The sequence below is a fragment of the Melospiza georgiana genome, chromosome 1, assembly GCF_028018845.1.
Source record: "Melospiza georgiana isolate bMelGeo1 chromosome 1, bMelGeo1.pri, whole genome shotgun sequence".
Lineage (NCBI taxonomy): Eukaryota > Metazoa > Chordata > Aves > Passeriformes > Passerellidae > Melospiza > Melospiza georgiana.
The window spans coordinates 141694466-141714729 of record NC_080430.1 but is presented as its reverse complement, the minus strand read 5'-3'; the positions used below and the strand labels follow the sequence as shown (position 1 = coordinate 141714729).

The window sequence follows — 20264 nt, the reverse complement described above, 5'->3', positions numbered from 1 at the left end:
TTACAGCTCCCATCATGTATATGAGTTGTCACCTTTGACTCCCAGCTTGGGAAGTACTTACTTGGTCCATGGATCACCCCTCTGCTGTGCCTGGCCTCTGGAGCTGGGCATGATCTGGAGCTTCCCAGAAAGGCTGGGAGATTGTTGAATTGTAAGCCTGCATTTGAGCTGAGCATCCTATCAGCCTGGGCTTGCAATTGCAACTCTTGCCCATCTTTCAAAGTTTGAGTCTTAAAATGTTTCATGCCCAGAGAAAAGCTGGTGTTCTGTTCGAGAGTAGTTTGGGATCTGTTGACCTGTGGAGAGACAACCCATGAAAGCACAGGGGTGGTATCAGCATTAGATTATCTGATTTTAAATCAGTAGTCTCAGAATTCGTTTTAGGCATTGATAACTGGTGAGTGTGGATTTGCTATGGTAGCAGTGTTTGAATTGTGCCTAGAAACAATTCCCATCCATCTGCTGCCTGGGCAGCCATTCAGAGCATCTCTGCCCCTCCAGCTGGGGGTGTGGAAAGATGTCGCTGTGTGCTCACTGCCCTTTCCACCTGTGCATCCAGCACAGACGTGCAAAACTGACTGTAACTGCCCTGAAAAAAATACTGTATGTTTGATCTCTTTTTGGGATTTTGTAGATGAAAATATGGAATCCACAGGCACAGGTGCTGTATTTCTATCTAGTGCCCTTTAAAAAGGCACGCTATTAATTTTTAGCAAAACATGGGTCACTCTACACCACTTGCAGTGACACAAAGATTGCCAAGCCTTTCAGGCAGATTTTGTAGCTTTTCCTGTCCCTCCCTCCAAGCTCACTGAGTGGGGACAACAGCAAAACTCTTTTGCTTAGTGCTGTAGAAAATGTAGAAGTTTGGGGGAATAATTTGGGATTAAAACACCAAAGGATTGGTAAGTAAATTTTAGCAGTATTAAACTGTACAGCCATGGGATCTTTAATTTTGTTTTCCTTTTTGTATTTCTTACTTATAAAAAGCTGAACATAAGGGGCTTTTCCTGTTGCAAAATGCTTTCCTCTGAAAGGGTGACTGTTCTGTAGTAGGTCATAGAGATCTTGTAAGTATAATATCCACAGATCATCTTAAGTGGACACATGGCTCCTGGTTTATGAATTTCCTCTTCTTACAGTTAATACACAATATCCCAATCAAATGCTTCTCTCTTCTCTCTTTTTCCTTTTTTCTTTTCTTTTTTTTTCTTCTTTTCTCTTTCCCCTTATGGGCTGAAATCTTATTTTGTATTACTCAATATGGACCATTTTGAGGTCTTTCTAAATTTAGTGGTAGAACTTGTTTTGCCTTTGTTAGGGTCATGCTTGGCTCTGTGCATGTTCCAGTGTATTTATGGTGGCTGTTACCAAGAGTTAGCCTTGAGAGATTTGCAGTGACATTGTTACTGAAAAGGCAACTTGCTTTTTTCACTAAAAACCATCCAGAACTGTGCAGTGGTAACAGAGTGATGTCAAAAGTTCCCACCTTTCTCTCATGTTGGAGACCTGTTGAAAAGTAGAGAAAATCCCTACATGTGGCAAAATGTGATGTGAAATCCTCTTTATTCTTTCTGGACTGTGGGCTGTACAGCCTGGATGAGAGAGATAACCTGCATATACTGTGTATATGCCAGCTGTTTGTGCATTGTTTCAGAGGAGGTGGTCAAGGCAGCTGAGGGACACACAGACCAGAGATGCTCCTTGTGAAAAAACTTGGGTTTGTTAGTGGGAAGAGATTGAACCCTGCAGTGATTTGAGGAAGTCCCTGTGAATAGCAGTGTGGTTCTTTGACTCTGCCTGGATGCCAGGTGCCCACCAAAGCTGCTGTATCACTCCCCCTCTTCAGCTGGACTGGAGAGAGAAAACAAAAGGCTTGTGACTTGAGATAAGGGTAGGGAAATATAATTCACCAAATACCATCATGGACTAAACAGACTCAACTTGGGGAAAAAGTAATTGAATTTATAACTAAACAACCAGAGTAAGGTAATAAGAAAATAAAACCAAATCTTAAAAAACCCTTTCCCCTGCCCCTCCCTTCTTCCCTTGTGGTTTTCTCTACCTTTCTCCCCTCCCTGTGGCACAAGTGGACCAGAATGGGGCTGTGTCAGTTCATCACATCTTGTCGCTGCTGCTCCTTCCTCCTCAGGGGAGGACTCCTCGCTCTGTCCCCCTGTTCCAGGGTGGGGTCCCTCCCACAGGAGAGGAGCCAGTCCTCCAGGAACTTCTCCAACAGGAGTCCTTCCCACGGGAGCAGTTCCTCACAAGCTGCTCCATCACAGGCCCTGCCTGCTCCAGGGGGGGCTCCTCTCTCCACAGGGCCACCAGTCCAGCATGGGCTTCCCACAGGGTCACAAAAGCATCTTAGACTGTAACTTTGGAGACAGCTTTTATTATATTACTTACATAGCAAATCCTTAAAGTGAATTCTCAGCAAATTGGGAAGACTGTGAGCTGAATTCCTCTGCTTGTTTGGGGAATGCAAAATGTAATCCCATGGAAATTTCACTGTAATTTGCTGTGATTACTCTGAGCTTCAATTAAGCTATTTCCTGGTTTGATATTTTTTATATGACTCTGCTCTAAACTTAGCTCTAAACTTCAACTTACATGACATTACAAAAATAGATTCATTAGGGGAGCCTCCCTCAGGTGGGTAACATTAAAATAAATAGTAGGTTGTCTAAGATATTAAGCCATTGCATGCTAACAGGATTCTACCACCTTAACTGAACTTCCCTGTGAGGAAAGCACTAAACTTGTGGTTTTCAACCTGAAACTTCCATTTTGCAATTCCACCTTCAGGTTCCTGGTGGCCAGTGAGGGTCTGTCTGCTGGGAAATAGAGAGCTCTGCATCACTTTAAGAAAGCAAATGTTCTCTGTGGCCTTCTTACAGGCAAGGAGAAAAACAGCCAGAAGCAATCATTAGAGATGCCATCTTCCCTCTGTTATTGAGGAAGTAGCCTTGTCCTGACCTTGGCCTTATGAGGAAGGTTTCTAAAGCTGACCAAGGATTAGGGAGTTGTATTAGTCACCAGTGTCTAAAACTTCTCTGTAACTAAGAGAAATACCAAGCGCTGGTTTGTGATGTGTGTGCACTCCTCATCACTTTGTGTTTCCTGTATTTGTCTTTTCCCTTCAGCAAGACCTGTGCATTTAACAGCCATGCAAAGCATGAGGGAATAGTTACATGTGGGTATTAATCTTTCCAGGTCTTGTCTTTTAATAATGTTCCCTGTAAAGATACTTTTAGCAACCAAATAAAAAAAAGAAGTTAGTAATGTCATCTATATTGAGGAGCTTTTCCAAATTTGTATTGTTTCTGCTCCTCCAGAAACACTTTCAATCCTTGTAAAAATGTCTTCTCCACCTTTCCTCCCCTCCTCTTTTTAATACTTCTGCACATCCCATGACTTACAGAGGAGCTGAAACAGGCATGGTTGCTCTTCTCCTTACACTTACCCATCCACCGAGTTTCTTAATGAGGAGCAAATTCTGCTCTGAACTGAGGAGCTGAAATACTGAGGAAATGGTGGTTTATTTTATCAGTCTGTAACATTTGCTGCAATAGAAAAAAATTATTGCTGGCAAAAGCTTTATCTAAATTTTTTTCTTCTTCAGTGCGAACACAAAAGGTGTTCTGGCAAAAGGGGTTTTGTGAAGGTAGCTTTTGCCAATTCAGCAGTCAGCCACACAAGCAAAAGCATGACTGGCTTCAGGGGCAGCTGGAACTGCAGCCAGGCGCCAGCATCAAGCTGGGTCAGTTAAGAAAAACCCAAAACTAAATAAAACCCTGAGCTGTGCATCTCTCTCTGTCCTCACTGTGCCAATGGTGCTTTTCATGTAGGCTTGGAAGAGAGAAAAAGCACTTCTGCAGCCAGAGACTGTTCTCCTTTCCGGATGTCAAATATCTTACAGGCAGTGGACTTCTTAAAATTATCTGAAAGCTCCTTTGAGAAACCTAAAAATAGGAATTCCTGCAAGTTGCCTTTCAGAATGTTAATTTTTGAAGCTGCAGAAAAAGTGACCTTATGGGCTTTTCTCACCAGATCTTAACCCCAGCACTTGGTTCCTGTTCATGTTGCTCTGCCTGTGCAGGGTGAGAGTGTTGCTGCTTCCCCAAATCTTGTGTGGGTTTCAGAGGGGAGAAGAGACCTGAGGGGAAATAACCAAAGCATGGTGAACCAGAGTTGTTTTTCAGTTCCTGACATTATCTCTGAAATGAAAAGTGTGTTAATATATTACAGGCTGTTCAGTCTCCTCAAACCTTAGATAACCATATCATTGTGTTAGTGCTGGAGTGCAAGGCTTGTCACAGCAGAGTGATCTTCAGTATCGAGCTGTATATTGCAGTATTACATTTATCTCCCTGCTCTCACTCTAATTCACAGGAGCTAGTGATAACAGGAAAATTGTGAGACGTGCAAGCTGTCCAAACAAGATTTAGGCAGATGACATGAGTGTGTATTTGAGGTTATTTTTCTTCCCCAGTATGAAATGAAAATGTTACCATTTCCTTAGGAAGCATGTTCACAGGTTAGCAAAATAAGTAGACAGCAACAGAGCCATATTGTTGTTCTCATCACAGACAAACGAGTTTTCAAAGAAATGGAGATCTTTAGTTTAAAAAATTTATATGATTTCCAAATTGTAAAAGTGAGGTTAGGATGTCTTTGCATGAGAAATCCACCAGCCCACCACAAAGTTAAAACATTTTGCCATTATTTAACATGTGTTCAATGTTATCTGATTTTATTCATTTGTAACCAACTTTTAACCACCTTCCTATGAAGCACAGCATCTGCTAGGCAGCATTTTAAAAAATGTGGCATGGCTGTGTCTGTGGTTGCAGCTGCCACTGTTCCCCTTAGCACTCCCAGCTCTTCCATCATGGTGGTGGCAGTTCTGGTAGAAAAGTCATTACTTTTGGAGGGACACCATTAATTTTCTGCAGGCTTTGTGACAGAGGCAAATCCCAGTGCAAGACCAGTAATGAGAACATGTGGCAAGGAAGAGGGGATTGGGAAGCTGCTGCTTCATTAGGCAGTGTGTCCCTGTTTCTCTGGGGTGGCTGCCTCATCGGGCTGCACAGTCTGAACCAGCAGCATTTTCAGGAATAAAATCCAGGTTCTGCTAATCCCCAGGTCTCTCTTCTGTGCCTGGAAAGTATCTGTGCAAGTTTAGGCTGAGCCTACAGCAAGCTTTGGGTTGTATTGTGTGTTAACTCAGTACAAATAAATATGTTATTTAATCAGATAAATTGAAAAATGGTTGATTGCTAAAAATACTGTTACTATTACTGAAATGCCTAACTTGGAAGAGATTTACAGACAAGTTTGGAAATACTACCCTCCTATAATATACAGGAAGAAGAGCGAGGCAGCTTGGTCCTGCTCTCCTGTTTTTTGTGGTTAAGGAAGGATGCAATTTCTAGTATCGATAATATATATCTGGTCATAATCTTAAAATTGACCTGACCTTTTAGAGATTACACATACCTCAAATGGAAAACCTTCTCTGTGTCCTAAGTTAGAAATTGCACTTTTAAATACCAGCTAATGACTTGCTGAGGAACACTTATATCCAAATGAAGAATTCTGGTTTTGCCCTGTGTCACTTAACCTTGCAGCTTATTAATTCCGGAACTTATTGTTATTTGTTTGCTTTGTAAAACAGCAGAACAGAGTTCTTAATTACATTAACAGTCTTCATTATCTGGGGTAACGATCAGCCTGTTCTTAGGAAAGACGTAAACCTGAAATAGCATGAAGAGTAATTTCCTCTCCAAGCTTCAGTGAGGTTCCTCCACAGGCCATTTTTACCAGCAGTGCCTTCGTTCTCTCATTGCTTTCAGTGCATTCAGTAAAAGGCTGTAGTAAGGAAAACTCAGGCTGAAAACAGCCTTTTTATTCACTGTGCTGTTTTAAAGGCTTTGCCTTTATCTATAACACCCATGGTATTTCTTCCCAGATGAGCAAATAATAAAATTAAGTGAAGTGCTCATTGCAAGGGGATTGGAAAGAAGAATAGGTATAAGCAAATAATGAAAAATTATAGGAATATGTTGCTAAATGCATGAAGGACCTGAAATCAAAAGTCTGTATTTCTGCAGTACAGTTGGTTGTTGTAGTGAAGGAAAACCCCTCAGATAATTACAGAGCACAGTTAAATAGTGAATGAGCACTGTTGTTCCTGTGGTAGCCTTCAGGTACTAAATTATTCTTGCAGAAGTTGAGCTGTGGTGTGAACTGGGCCCTGCATATCCCCTTGCCCTTCCCATGAGGGCTGGATTAGTTCTGGTCAGATCCCAGCAGAGGTAATCACATCCCTCCTGCTCTCCCTCTGCCTCAGCCTTGATCTGACTGTCCTTGCAGATGAGTTAGCTTTCTCCAAAAAATACAGCATATGTCTATCAGTGTTCCAGGAATTATGAGAAAGTTCCTTTTTATAATCATTCCTCTCCACAGAGTTTAATTAACTTCTCCCTCCCTGCATCAGGAAGAATTCTGAGCCTGAGGTGTGGCTGCTGCTCTGTCAGCTCTGCCTGCACAGGCAGGGGACAGCAGCCCCAGGCAGGACCCACACGGCTCTGCTGGCACAGAGAGCTCTGCACATCTCTGCTCAGCAAACCAGGTGGGGCTTGACAGGGAAAATGCTGGGCTCTGGCTTGAAAGGAGGGAGAGGATGGAAAAGGAAATGGGGGGTTCAGTGCCTGCCTGAGGTGTGGGAGCTGTTTCTCTTGGATTCTCCAACAGAACAGGGTGGTAGCTGTGGTACCATGTCCTAGTGTGGTCTGGAGCACATCCTGATGTGGTTCTGAGCACTGGCTTCTTTGCACAGTGTGTCTGCCACGGCATGAATACTTAATTCTTTGTTCTAGATGACCCAAACTGAAACTGCTGTTTGGCTAGGTTGGGTTTTGCTAGACAAGGAGCTTTAGATTTTGGTGGTTGAGGTATTTTCTTCCTAAATTTTGCTAAATTTTTAGGTTATTGGGCCTTTTCATCTTTTGCCTTCGCAGTTGCTGTTGATCTGTCCAAAAGTGTCCAGCTCCCCTTGTGCAGGTGCTGGGTCATGTTACCTTTTGGGGCTGTACAGGTTTGAAAGTCTCTGTTTGAACATATTTGCAGTACAGTTCATTTGAAAAAAAAAAACAAAACAAAAAACCAGCAAAGATACAGGTGTGATGTGAAGGAAGACTTTGATCCCCTTTATTCAGAAGCTGGGGAAAAGGTTCCTTTTTTCTCTCAGCCTGTGACAGAAAATAGTGCAAGAAAGATAGTGAAGGAATTGGAGGCAGTGATGCTCTTTGGTATTCAAATGTGATTTAAATGCAACATGAACCTCCTTTACAAAACACATTGCATAGGGAGCAGAGACCTCTTCTGAACCCATATCCAGCCCTGCTGTCAGTGGGGAGTGGAGGGTGGCCCTCTTAATTAAGTGCTTAAGTGCCAAAACAACTGATCTGCTTCTGCCCCAGTGTGTTTCTGCCTCCTCTCACTGGTGCACATTGGAGTGGGGTGCAGGTTGGAGCGGGGTGCCAGCAGTGGTGGGTTAGGAAAGGGGAGAGCCTGTTCTTGCCCAGCTGTAGGATGCAGGGTGGGAGAAACCAGAGCAGCACAATCGTTGAGGAAGGTGTGGAGCCCATCCTGGGCATTTGGAGATGCTGTGGAGTGGTTATTCAGGGTGAGGAAGCTGCTGTTAGGGCAATAGTTTGGGGCAAACTCAGCTGAAACAGAGCAAGGCAAAGGCATCTGAGCAGTAGGAAAGCCCTGAGCACTGACCCCACTGACCGCAGCCTGAGCAGCGCTGGGGACACCCTTCAGCCCCTGGATGCCACTTCAGTGCCAGGGGACAGGCAGACATGCTTACATCCCAGGGCTGGGCCCCCCTGAGCACACAGCCCTGCAGTGTGGGGGTGCTGGCAAACACTGTTTTGCAAGAGCTGTGCCCTTGCACTCTGTCTGTTTGCTCATTTCTCTGCATTTTTCTGCTTACAGGCTGCGTGTTAGGAGCATAAAAAGAAAGGGATTGTCTGTCTTAGAGAATCCTGGATTTCTCAGGCATTAAGTTCCCATCAAGCTGCATTTTCTCTGTTCAAAGTTACCTGATTCTCATTTGCTGGTTTTGTCTCCTGAAGTTAAAAATCACCTTCAGGGGAATGGAGGGGCCCATTGGGGGAGTGTTGACCTTCAGGCTTTGCCCAGTGTGAATTCCTCTCACCCCAGTCATAGTTTCTTTGGGGTTTTTTTCTACCATAACAATACTCCTATTTCAGCTTTTTGATTAATGACATGAATAAATAGATCAGAAAGCAGCAGAACTGGCCATAAAAAAGCCTCTTTGCTTTGCAGCCCTTCTTCTCCCCCCAGGCCCCTCAGCTGATCCCCAGAGAAAACTTCTGGCAAAAGTAGAGCTATTCTTAGTAAAAATACCCTAATTTAGAGGGAAACATTTGGATTTTTTCCTCTCTTTTTGCATTATTGCTCCACCACACTGACCCACTCAGCTTGCAGTCAGAGCAGCCCTATCTCCCCCCACAAGTGCTTTTAGGACAGGTGAGCTGGTTAATGTTGCAGGGCTGCTGTGGAAGAGCAGAGTGGCACTGCTGGTACAAGCAGGAGCCATGTATGCCTTGAAAGCTGCTTTGCCAAACTATGTTAACAGAGAGAAATTAACAGATTTTCCAACTATATCTTGAGGAGAAGTTGTGTTCTCTGTTGGAAAGAGGGATTGACCTTTAGAAGAATTAAGAGAGTTTTGATAGAAGGAGTGTAGCAGGAAAAGTTACATGCATTACAATTTTTGGTGTGGCAAGACATTAACTCAGTGCCTACTCTACAAATCCAGTTCAATTTTAATGCTCAACCTCTGATTATGTAACAAATTCCTAAGACTGTTAATACCAGCCTTTTACCTTATTATCAAATCCTGTAAAAATAAAATTATACTTCATAATACCATGAGAACCCTTACAAAAATGTGCCATTAGACAATTATATTGCAACACAGCAACTCTGTAGACTGCAGGGAAACATTTCTCATGCAGTCTAGTTGTTGTATCAATAATATTTTCAACACCCTTTGTTACTGAGGAAGAAAGAACGTCCTGGTACCATATGTAAAATAGCATATTTTGAAGTTTTGATTTCAGGGCTTGACTGTGGCAAAAGTGCTTGAGTATTGGTGAAATCCTTGTAAGAAGTGTACTTGAAACAAAGCCACAATTGAAAAGGTTTCATGTATCATTCCTCTTCCCTCTTCCACTCTTAAATTAATGATTGTTTTATTTTAGTTATTTTAAGATGGGAAATGTTATGACAACGGAGTTTTAACATTAAAAAAATATTGGTGTTAAAAAAAAATCCTTTTATTCCCTTTACTCCAGATTCTTCACTTCCAAAGATTTATTTCTGCCTGCAGAATTACCCTCTCTTCTTAAGTGGACAGTAATTGATAGTGCACATCACGATAATTAGTCTAACGAGTCTCCTAAACCCCAAGCCCCACAGCTATCTTTAAGCTCCACATTGTCTTTACTGTAATGTAAATAAAAGCTTTAGTAAAAGACTGAAAAGAAATTTGATATTGAGGGAGCCTTGTCCTCTCCAAGGGGTTTCCTCTACTCATTTTTAATGAGGCCCATATTAGTTGTCATTTGTACCTTCCCTGATGAATAGTTTGGAAGAAAAGCTTTCTCTGTGCACAGCGAAATTTGTGCCAAGTTGCTGACCTTTGCTTTTGGTGAGACCTCATTTGAGTCTGAGTCTCAAGCCCAAACATATTGTTGGATCAATCACGTTGATTTTTGGCTCAGATAGTGATGCAGGGCTAATGAGTTGTGCTGTGTACACATTAACCTCAGACCCGGAGCGCCGGCGGCGGCCTCGGAGCAGAACGCGCCGGGGCTGCAGGAGAGACATTCCATGCTGGCATCTTAATAGAGGGAGACAGGAACAACAGTAGGGCAGTATCACAGGTTCACTGCTTGTGGGATGTAGGATTTAATCAAAGCTGGAAAAACAAACTGCCTTCTGTTCTGTTTGGGGGAAAAAAAAATCACCTCAGTACCATAAAGGTGCTTTATGAAGTGTGAAATAGAGAGGAAAGCCTGAATGTTTAAACAGTAAGACAATGATTCTACTACCAAAAGGGAATCTGCTTCAAGGAACAGCCTTTGAATAACATTAGATTTAACCTTGTCAGATTTTACCATCCAACGATTGCAATGGCATTGCAAGGAATTTGGGAGCATTCAGGTATATTTTTTTTATTAGTAGATACCTTATTTAGCAATACTTAGCAAATTTCTTCTTTATTCATAAGTAAAATTCTTAAGACCGATTGTTGAATTACTGCAAACAGCTAGCATCCCTTGTGTTTCTGGAAGGTGTTTCTGGTCATTTCCAAAAGCAACCCTTCCCTCAAAGAACAAGATCTTGACCTCATTTTATAATTATAGATCTAGGGAGCGACAGTATTTCACGAATTATCTTCATGGAGAGATAGACAAAAATCCCAACATGCACAATATCCTTGTACTGACTGCTTTCCTCACTTGAGGGATTAGGAAGGGAAGAAAGGATTACTCAATGACTAGGACAAAAGCAACATTTTCAATTTTAATTTCAATGTAAGTTCCAAACAATCACATTTAAGGGACAGAGAAATAGAGACAGAATAAATTTGATTTCTGCAGATCACACACAGTTTTCTGTCCTCCTCTTTGTGCAATGAAAACTGATCAAAAGGCTGAAAGACCATTACTGCTTCAAATAGAAAATCCAGTGAAATCAAATGGAAAAACCCAAAGTCCGCAGAGATCCAGTCTTTGCTGTTACTTTGGAAGCAAGATGGGAAACAGCTGGAAGGGACAGGGTGAGAAGGGGGCAGAAGTATCCAAAACAGGACCTGCTAGAAGAGCAAAGCCCTCTTCAGGTGTGAGAGGCTGCCCCATTGCTGTGGCACTGCTGGGAGGGCATTCTGGCTCGTACAGTGAGCCTGTTCAATAGTCAGGGTGCAAAAAGGGGATCTGGAGCCAAAGTGCATTCTGTCTAAAGGACATTTGTCTGGGGGTTTTGACCTTCTGCTCTCAATGAAGTCACATTGAAGACAAATGGACTTGCCAAAGGTTTTCTCAGACTTTTCTGGATTCCCTGAGTTTCAGGTGTTCCTGCAGTACCAGTAGCCCTGCTGGAAGGAAGCACCTGGGTTTTAATTACTAATGACTATTAGCTGCAGTGAAGATTCCTGAAACTGTGTGAACACATTGTGTTATTCTTGGAGCTTTTTTTGTTTATACATTTCTGCTGAGCAAATGCTGCTCTGCAAACATTCATTTGTTGATCTTGTGCTGAAAATAGTTGCAGACATTGGCCAGAGTAGCTGCCAAAGTGTAGTGTGGCTATAGCTGCTTTTTTTGTACTTCATGCTGGAAATGCCAGTGATGTTTATGGAAATGGCTCTAAAAGGTTCACTTTGAAGAGAGAAGCCTGCTATGGGAACAGAAGCTCACCTATTCATATGTGGAATGAAAAGCTTGTACATTATTATGAAATAAATAGTTTATGGTGTTGTCTCTGGCTTCTGTCACCCTGGGAAATTTAATACAGGGCTCTTCAGGTTGGGGAATACGTTAAAACTTCATGTTTAAACATGTACATGTATTCATTCCACATAAGAAATCCTTATTATTGCTATGTTCTTTGGATCCCTGAATCACAGAGCTACAGCATACAGTAATACTCTCTCACCTAAATTTTCAAAACCGAGGTTTAAATCTGCTTGCTCAAAACTGTAGGCATGTGTTGACAAAGCAAAGGCTACTGGAAGAAATGTAAGAAGCTGGAAGTGTTGGAATGAGTAGCAGATTGGAAAGGGGTTGCACAGCTTAAATGGGGCAGTGTGAGAACCTTTTATGTGATGTTTTTGTTTGGTTTTGTGGGTTTTGGGAAGACTGGCTATTGAGGATGAGCTGACTTGCTGTTGGATTCTTCCTTTGCTGTTGCAAGAGTTTGAAATGAGAAAGAGAGCAGCTCAGGTTCTGGGGGTTGTTGTTGCGGCTAATAAAAAAAAAAAGTTGTTGTTGTTGTTATTATTATTATTATTATTATTATTATTATTATTATTATTATTATTATTATTATTATTATTATTATTATTATTACTATTTTTGAATGAAAGTGCCCAGGGTATAGCCAAAGCTGGAATGCCATGGTGTGAGATTGCAGCAGAAGTAGTACCAATAGGAGCAGACCCTGCTCCAAACTCTAACTGTGTGAGTGTGCAAGAAGAGGGAGACATGGGACAAAACATCTGGTATGTCTCTGCTGTGATTTTTGTTCCTCTGGGACATAAGCCAGATGAATGCATGCAGAAAAACAATTAGAGCTGGGGGAAAGGGAAGAGTGGGACAGCACTGGAAGAGCTTGGAAGATTGTGAGCTAAGGGGGCCTGGAGAAAGTGACAGTGGAGGGAGCAGATAATGAATAGATGAACTGCAGAGAGCTCTGGGTACAGACAGGTGTACAGAAGGTTGAGTGGCTTGGAAGGTATGGAAATCTTCTCTACTGGCAAGAATAAGACCAGCCTTCTCTAAACCTTTCATAATCACATAAGATTAACTCTTCACAGCTGCGCGAAGACTTCAAAGAGAGGAATTTTAGCTCCTCTCTCTTACTTTCCTTCGGATTGGACTCAGTTTGCACTCAGCAAAGGTCGTGTGCATCATCAGTTTCCGTTAGCCTGGGTACATCAAGTAAAACTTCAGTCTCTGCCCTCTTCAAATAACTTGAAACAGCTGCTTGGATATTTGCAAGTGCAAGCAGAAGGAATGGGTTGTGGTTACAGGATCACATTCAAGTGAGTGAACAGTTCTGAAAAACAGTGACAAGGAGGCAACCACTAACTGATAATGGTTACACACCTGTAGCCCTGTGTGGACCTGCAGAGTGGTTCACAGTTTTGGAAACAATAGCATTACAGGGTGTTGTGCTAAAAAATGAATTATAAGAATACCAGTCTCAGAGGTAACAGAGATCTCAGACTACTTTTCTTCCAGGGAAGCAAACAGGCACCATGTTGCCTTGTGTCAGCCCCCGACATTATCCGCTCAGTGCCCAGGATTCAGCAGCAGCAGCAGCAAAGGTTATGTGCATGTGCAGATAACAGCAAATGAAGTTTGCTCCAGATCTCCTCTTTCTCTTCCCCTTCTATGACTCTGCAGCTCAGCTTCACCATGCCCAGCACTGACTGTCCCTGCCTCTGATGCTGGCTGGGCTATCTGAACATGCCTTCTGCCTCAGGATGTACTTTTGAATAAATGGTACATTTAAAGGGGTACTAGTTATATGCATGAAAATGTTGTAATAGCTAGCCTGATTTCCATCTGGCATAATTTGGGAGTAAATCCATTGACGTCAGTAGAACTGAAAGGATATAAATATCATTGAAGTCAGACCCTATATTTTTAAGGTTAAGCCTAAAAAACCCTGTAACTTACTCTCCCTCCTCCCCCCTCAAATCTTTTCTCTTTCAAGCTCTGTCACAAATTTAAATGTCTTAATTAGGATTTCATCTGTTTCTGTCCAGTTAAATCAAGGATCTGTCAGTAAAGAATTTTAGGAGATGCAGAGGTGAAGCTCTCCTGACCCCCTGCCTATCTTTAGAACATCTCAATGGCTCCTGGTTCTGAAAAACCGTGGCAGCAGTTGTTCTCTTCTGCCTTGGTCAGTTGTGTCAAGCTGTGTATCTGCAGCTATGTTTAGTTCAGAGCACAAACATGAGGCAGAAATGGAAGCTTTCTGGCAAGCAAAGAACGTGATTTTCAGCCCATTCACATAGAATCGTGTTAATTAATAGATTGTTTTCTGACAAATAGTTAATTGTGCCTTGCTGTTTTCCATATGGCTAAGGAAATAAAAAAGCCAAAGAGGACAGGGTATTTAAAAATCCAGAAATTTTGTTATGAAACTGCTGACATGATAGCCAGTGCAATCCCATTTGCTCTACTTCTAAAATTGGTTATGTGAATATTATCAATACATAGTTCCCAATTTTCATTTTGCAGTGTTACTCAACTAAATTACTTAAGATTTTTTTTCTACCAATATATGAGGCCAGTACAGACTACAAAATAAATCTCAACAAATAGACAAATATTTATCTCTGTTGTAGGAATAAAAACAAAGAGAAATAATTTGTAAAATTTCCTAGTAGAAATAATTTGTAAAATTTTCCTTTAGGGCAAGTATTTTTCTAACACCAAGGGTGGAATTAGGTGTAGTCACTTGGTAATATACACACTTGTTTGTCTTCTTGGAGTTTCCACTTTCTTGTAGTTGCAGAAGTTGCAGCAGCTCTGTGATGTTCAAGTTATCCTCAGCCAGCTCATACTGTAAATGGCTGGCACTTGCTGGCTCGGGTGATTTATTACCCACAGCAGGAAAGAAACTTCCATTGATCAAATCAGTTGGGTCGTGAGATCGTATGTATCTTGTGCCAAAAATAATTTCTCTTTGGATAGGTGATATGTTTTTTAAGAGGTCTGAAAGTCTAATGCTGTTACCAAGAAGTTCTTTATTTTAATAAATTATGTATCCCAGGGTTATTTCTTAAATCTGAAATCTTAATTTCTCATCCTGGCTCCACAGGTAGATAACCTGTAGCATGCAATCTGGTTATACTAACTTTGGAGATTAACTTTATTCATCCCAAGTTTTTCTTTTAGAAGGATGTTCAGTTCTCAGTACAATTTTCTGAAAGTAGTTTAATGCTGTAATTATTTTAAAACTATGAAACACTGACAATTAGAACAGATAGTATTAGCTTTAAAAATTACATAGTTTGCAATATGTAATTTGCTGATATTTGTGGGATTTAGTTCTGTAGATTGATGGCCCTAATTGTGTATTTTAAAGTAATCTAGATGAAATAACATGGCTCAGCACTAAAGCCATTTGTCCTGTGTGGCCAGTTTAAAGCTCAGCATAGGTAACTGCCAAGTAGAATATTCTTTATTTTTCTTCCTTCTGTTGAATATTCATAATTTCTATTAACACATGGCCTTCAATATTTGCTTCTTTTTTTTTTTTTTTTTTTTTTTTTTTTTTTTTTTTTTTTAAGATAGATAACTTAAAAGAGTTGTTGCTGTAAATGCCTGGGCTGTGATCTTGCCTGGTCTTGTAATATAAACAGTGTCAGATCTGGGAAAGTCATGCCTCTTGGGAAGTGGCAGCTCACATCCTGGCTATAGGTGACAACCTCATAGCTTGAATACTTTTACTTTAGGGATATTTCTTTGACTGCATCTTCTGAGATAAATAGGGTTTATGAAAGCTGAGCTCTCGTTTTTATTGTATGTTCCTGGCCACGGAGAAAAGCTTGAAACTATGGAATGTCAGCAAAGCAAAAAGGCTTGATGTATCAGCAAGAACTAAAAATGTATTTTAAATACCAGGCAAAACTCAGACTGATTTTCGAGCCCCAGTTGACATCCCCAAGGGAAATTTGGCTGACTACAGTTGATAACAGTGGTTTCCTATTAAAGCTGCCTTGCCAGTTATTTTTGCATCATTAGGGATGTGTGTGTTTCTTCATGTGCCACACAGCTAGTGGTGACAGCTGTCCAGCAAATCAGAGACCAGTGACAAACTGCAGTTATCCTCTAGCTCTGAACTTCCTCTTCTGCATTCTTCCCACTGCCCATTTCCTCTGTGACCATTGCTCTCCTGGAATTACTTTGGCAGGGTTACAGTAAAGACCATCTTAAAACTACTTTTAGCTAAAAAAGCAAATTCAAGTTTTCTGTTAGTTTCCCAAGCATGTAAAGATACCTGAACTCACAGTAACCCCAGGACCACAGTGGATGTTCTCCAGTATGGGCAAAGATTTCCTAATGGTGGAACTGGCCTAGGACTACAGTAGAGTAGCTGAGGATTTGTGTCAGGGACATTTTTAAAGAGAAGGCTAGACAGATCTTGGGAACCAAGGTTGTCCTCCTCTGAGCAGTGTTCATCTTTCAAGTCATCCAGGAGGTTCTGGAGTGACACAGCTGGTGAGGGAGCCAGCTCAGGAAGGCAGCTGACTGGACCTGTTGTTTGGGAATGGAGAAGGACTGGTGTGATGATGTGATGGTGTGATGTGATGTGATTGCTATGATGATGTGATGTGATGGCTGGAGGCTGTCTTGGGCACAGTGATCACACAATGAGTTTTCAGTTTCTGGAGAAATAAGGAGGGGGTCAGCAAAACCACTAGTGTGGGCTTTTGGAGGGCAGACTTCATCCACCTGGAAGACTGGTTCAGAGGATCCCTTGGGAAGCAGCCCTGGAGGGCAGAGGAGTCCAGAAAGGCTGGACAGTGTTCAGGAAGCAAATCCTAAAGGCACAGGAGCAGACCCTCTCTGTGCTGAAAGATGAGCTGGTGGGGATGAAGACAAGCCTGGCTGAATGGGGAGTTTTGGCTGGAACTCGGGACAAAATGTAGGTTTTATGACCTTAGGAAGATGGGATGGGGAACTCAGGAAGACTTAAGGATGTTGTAAGGTTATGCAGAGAGAAGACTACAAGGGTGAAAGGCCATGCAGAACCTAACTTGGCTGCTGTGGTAAAAGACAATAAAAATGTTCCTATAAATACATCAGCAAAAAAAGGAAGACTAAGGAGAATCTCCAGCCCTTATTGGAGGTGGGGGGACAGAGTAACAAAGAATGAGGAAACAGCTGAGGTATCTAAAGCCTTCTTTGTCTCAGTCTTTAATGGCAAGACCTGTTGTTCTTTGAGTACCAAGCCCCCTGAACTGGGTTAATGGTTGGAATTGATGCTCTTAGAGGTCTAAAACAACTAAAACAATTCTATGTTTCTATGGTTCTATCTTCAGCTCTCTTTCTATGAATCTAAGCACTCATAATTCTGAACCAGTGACTGGCTTGGATTGATTTCTGCCTTCCTTCTGGAAGACAGAAAAATTCCACGCTCAGTTTTTCAGTGGGGAAAGTGGCACTTTTGGTTAGATACCATTTGTCTTCTGTACAGATTCCTTAGAAAATTAACAAATCACAAATCAAACAGAACTCTCTGAAAGGGCAAAGATTTTAAATTCAGTTTTGTCTTCATTAAGTAGTGCAGGAAAGTGAATTAGATATTAAATGGAATAGCTGTTCATTCCTTACTGGCACCCTGGAATCCACTCATGCCAAGATCCACCAGGAAGACCTGCTGGATGTTCTCCCAGCTCTCCATAGTGTCTGCCAAGGTGCAGCAAACTGAATACCTCTTTGGTGAACAGAGGTCTCTCTGAGCCAGCTCAGCTGGCTTTCTGGGGAAGAAAAAAATAATCCTGCCCATCATAAAATGTTGGATATGATAAATCAAAATGAAAAGTGCATGTTTAAGTTTCTCCCCCTCCCTCCCCCTCCACAAAAAAAAACCCCAAAACCAGATATGTTGCTTGAGTTTCTTAGATAGCTTGTGGAGGTCTGTCCTGATGATGGAGGTGGAGAATTTGTAACCATTTTTGAAAAAGGTTTCAAATAATCAAATGGCTTTGAGGCTGACAACTAGGTAAATAAACAGATCGGAAAAAAGACAAGTAGAATTTTTTTTGTGATAAATCTTAATAAGTAAATTTGGATTCCAAATTGTGACTAATTTTCACCAAATTTTTCAGACATCTGTGGCTGCTCCACATTCTTTCAAAATGAAGTGAAATTTTTAAGAATTCTAATTGAACTTTTGTTTTTTTAATAAGGCTTCCAAATATTTCTCAGCATGCTCAAAATTCCAGTTGATGAAGTACAGCATACAGATTTTAATTGTTTTTTGAATTCACTCATTTACTCGAGGTCATTAGTTGCAGCCTATCAGTATTAGTGATTATTGATCAATGACACACAGACTGAAATGACACAGTAGTCTGGATTGTCCTCCAGACAACATAATAACAATGAGAACAAAACATGTTGTTCTCTCTCTCTATTGCTCCCCTACTATTTTTTCTTCCAGCACTTGTGATTTATTATGACCCTTGAGTAAAGTAGTCAGATCTGTCAGTCTTCAAAAGGTACCAATCATGATGGGCCATTATTTCTGAGGCTGAATATTAGGGAAGACAGTGTGGTAGACAAAGGCACAGAACATCTCCTGGGACAGATTTCAGTCACTGTAGTTTTAATGTAGACATTGACGATTACTTGTCCTTCGCCAAATAGACACTGTAATAATTTCAAATTGCATTTTTCATGTTTCAGCCATCGTTAAAAACTGCAAGCTGCTTTCAAATCAAAAGTCCACCTCCAGCATTCACACTTGATTGGAGGCTGTTCAAAAGTGTTCTTGAGCTGATATTTAGAAATCCACACACTTTCACTGGATTGAAAGATGACAGCTTGTGTCTTTTGAGGCAATGGGTATTATTACTCATTTATCTTAATGTGGAACCCATTTGATCAGCAGAGGTCAGATTCAATTGCAAATTATAGACCCTTCAGGGACAGTGAGTTGAAACTATCGTGTCTGCACATGGATTCTGCACTTGTACAATTACCATTATGTCCCCCTGATGATGATGTACTCCCTCAAAAAGTGCTTCACCTTGGCATGAACAGAGCCCTCTGCTCACAGCCCAGCTCCAGCACACTGCAGGGCACGGCAGGGATCAGTGGCTGTTCCTGGTATCCTGGAGCATTCCTGTTTCCCCCACCACTAAGTAACAATATCTGCTCTTGGGCAGTGGCACAGGAGAGGTGGCCGAGCTTCCACAGCCTCCTACACAAAGTACAATCCCTTTCCTTCTGTGGCTGACCCTGACGTGAAAATAGTTCCATGGACTGAAGCCAAAGATGCACAACTGTGCTGAGCTCCTTCCTGGTTTTTCACAGGGCAAGCCTGGCTTACTGGAGGAAGGAGACTGCTCCATTTTAAAGAGAAGTACAGGCTTTTCTCCCAGCACTAGACTTTTAGTGCTTTGGGGTCCAGTGATTATTTTGGAGACAACACAGCTGCTCACCTCTCCCAAAACTAAGCTGCATCTTAGAAGTACAGTTTCTACCACATTTTAATTCTGTGATTTTTATTTAAATATTTATTAAACTTCAAATAGCTGCTTCAGCAGCTTTTTGGTGATCATGAGACATGTTTCAGAAAGCAAGTTTACAGCCACTCTCACGTGTAGTCCGAAGAGCCCACAGATAAGACACCTCACAAATAAGTTATGCATGCACACACAACAGATTGAAAGGTGTCTATTCTAATAGCATCCTCACTTCTATCCTGAATGTGTGCTTTTGAGCATGCTGGAAGAGAGATAGGTTGCTGTGTGAAACTGGCAGATCAAACAGTTGCTGACAGGTCATGGAGGTAAGTACTTGTTAGTGCCTCCACTCTTACTGAGTTTCTTGCTTATAAATAGCAGGTTTGTGCTCACCCCCACTCTTCAAGCTTTCCATTCATTTGTTCAATCAGTATAACTGATTAGAAAAGCCTGGGGTTAATGGTCTTTCCCTCCCTTTAGTCCTCCCTTCCCTGTGCCTCTTTTACAAGCAGTACTAAAAACGTGACCTCTTCCAGTCCAGGTTTGTTCCCAGCCAAGCTGTCTTTGAAGGGCAGTTGAACTGTGGCTGTCCACTATCTCCTGATGAGCCTCAGTGGCCAGTGGAGCTGTGCTGACCTTTCTGTGTGTCTGATTTGCATCTGTCTCTGTCCTTGTGACTTACAGGTTGGCCACTGCCCTTGAGCAATGAAATGTCTTCTTACCTTTCCTGCTCTCCCCTGGCAATTTCTGAGAAGCAATAAAAATGAAAACAAGAAAAGATAGAAAAGCGTAGGTTTTTCTACAGAAGTAATTTGGTTCAACACTATCATTTCAGGAGTGGACCTTTGCTATTTGCAAAGCTTTGCTATCATAAATTACTGCTATTCTAATTTCACACAGTGCTGTCATGGTCTGAAGTCACTGCTGTAGAATAAAATGTGTTTTACCCAGGAAGCACCAGCATATTTCTTAAATCACAATGGTCAGCTTAACTAAGATGAAAAGCAATCAGTGTCCTAACAAATGGTGTGGGACATTTGCCATGTCCTGTGCATACTGCCTGTTTGGTTTTCCCTGGAAAGATTCCTGACATTATCAGGAAGTTAGAATCTTCTGTCTCACTGAAGAATAGCTCTTATTTATGGATCTTCAAATCCCAACTGCATGCATAGCAGAAGGATTGTGGGTCATGGTTGAGATTTCAAAAATATATGCATTTTTTTCCTTT

General features: G+C 41.6%; 1 protein-coding gene across 1 annotated transcript in view; it reads left to right on the top strand.

The window, feature by feature from the left end:
- The window catches only part of SNTB1 (syntrophin beta 1), a 113389-nt gene that overhangs the window by 71969 nt on the left and 21156 nt on the right, over positions 1-20264 (top strand). The window lies entirely within an intron of this gene.